The sequence below is a fragment of the Primulina tabacum genome, chromosome 11, assembly GCF_025594145.1.
Source record: "Primulina tabacum isolate GXHZ01 chromosome 11, ASM2559414v2, whole genome shotgun sequence".
Taxonomy (NCBI): Eukaryota; Viridiplantae; Streptophyta; class Magnoliopsida; order Lamiales; family Gesneriaceae; genus Primulina; species Primulina tabacum.
In genome coordinates this window covers 19,178,146-19,180,362 of record NC_134560.1, presented here as the reverse complement: position 1 = coordinate 19,180,362, position 2,217 = coordinate 19,178,146, and positions in this window count along the sequence as shown.

Below are 2,217 nucleotides of genomic sequence, written 5' to 3'. Positions count from 1 at the left end.
CCAGTGCAGATCTTAGACAGCCAGGAGAAGAAGCTTCGGAACAAGCTGGTGAAGCGAGTGAAAGTCAAATGGCCCAACCATTCAGAGGAGGAAGCTACATGGGAGTCTGAGCCAGAGATGAGGAGTCGTTATCCCGAGTTATTCGGTGTGTTTTAATTTCGAGGACGAAATTTCTTTTAAGGCGGGAGCGTTGTAGAACCCGTAAATCAGACTACGTATAAGCCATGTATAATTCCTAGTATCTTAAATTAAAATGATTTTTATTTCATGAGTATTTAAATTCCTTTATTTAAATTTAATTATTTTACGCAATAGTTTAATTGTTACCTTTTCAGTTAATTAAGTGAGGCCGGACTGGAGCATTCCCAAAATTTATTTTAGCTAGCAAATAAGTTTATTTAAGGTAAAAGAATGTTTAAAGAATTATTTAAGTAACTTGAGGTAAGTAGGAAATAAGTTCATTTAGGTTCCATAATTAATGTGTTAATTCATTAAATTATTTAATGGGTAGATAAGACTCTAAAGATTTAAAATACACTAACTAAGCAATATTTTCCCTCCACTTAATAGCATAATTTCGGCCACCTCATAGGTGATATAACATTTCTTTGACAACTCACCACCTTTGACCCTTTCCTTGTTATTTCTTAGTATGATAACCCTTCATTTTTTAATCACCATTAATTATTAATCCATCATTATCCTAGCCTTGTTTGATAGGAAGAATCGGTCCTTTTACACCTCCTTTATCCCTGAAAAAAAAATATTTTTATACCAAACCATTTCATTATCCAACAAATTCAAAGAGAGCAAGACTTGGTTTTGCCATCCCTTCTATATTGACACTCCCCTTCATCCCTCCTAGCCATTCCCTCCCTCTCCATTATTTTGAAATTTCAGAGCCAATATTGAGAGAAAATCGAGAGTGAGCTAGGGAATTATAAGAGAGAAAAAAAAATCGAGTAGAAGGAAGGAAGTGATGAGCACTCCACCTCTGCCGCGCCGCGTCGTCGTTTCGTTTGTTTTTCGTTCAAAAACAAACCAAGGCATGTCTATATTTCTTTCACTCATCAATCAAGCCATAGTAGAATTTTAAAACACATCAAACTCATGAACTTATTGCATGAAAACCGAAATACTTGAGAGTCATTTCAAAAAAAAATTATGTACGGAATTTTTTTTATGGTTCATGTGCGCCTTCACGTTTTGCTGGTTTTTGGTGTTTCAGGTGGATGGCTCGTGTCCAGGCTCCCAAAGTTGCATCTAGACATGTGTTAGGATATGTTAGGACCATGTTGGTCCATTAGTTCAAGCCCCATATATGCTGGAAATCAGAAATGACAGCAACTCCCCAAGCATGCCCCTTTTGTGATCGATTTTCTCATGTTGTTGTCAAAGGGAAATTAATATGATCTTGGCTGCCCTAGGGGCTATAGCCATGGTTAGAACACCTCCCTATCATGTGTAAGACATGACCAAGTCGCCATTTCGAGGCCTGGTCCATGGTGGAATCTGTTTTCTAATAAAAGAAACAAGAACAGCCCCCTCCCCTTCGGCCCTTTTGAATTCTGCTTGTGTCCCTCGGTTTTTGGTGGTTTGGAGTGGACCTTGTTTGGCCTCTGGTCCTTAGCCCTGATTCACACCATACCCCATGATGTCTAGATCAAACCATGGTCAAACATATGGCCATTGGTATGATGCATGACTGTAACAAAATAAAATTTCAGAAACATCACAGTACGGATTTTGAGTTCTCGGTTGAAGCTTGGTGTTGTCCTAGGTGTTGGATTGGATTGTGGTTGGCCTAGGGCCCTTAACCATGGTTCAAGCCACACCTTAGGATGTTGGGAAGAGACTTTGGTCGGTGATTCAAGCCCCAATGACCAAGAGTCTCGCAAACAAAGCGATGTAAGTATAGGTGCGGTTGCTGGAATTTCTGGACAGCAACTTGCTGCTTCGGTTCAGAGGCTCGTTCGAGTTCTTGGTTGGCTTTTAGCCTATGGCCTTGGACTGGAAAGTGCCTCATCAAGTTAGGAAGGTCATTTTTCTGGCCGTTTGTGATTCGGTTAAGTTTAGAGGTCGTACGAGAAATTACGGTACGATGTGCCGAATTGACTCTCGAAAGAGCGTTTCATGTTTTGGCCTCCATTCACCAAAATTTCGGCTCTGACAATTTTAGGAGAATTATTTCATCATTTTAAGTGTATTTTAATCATG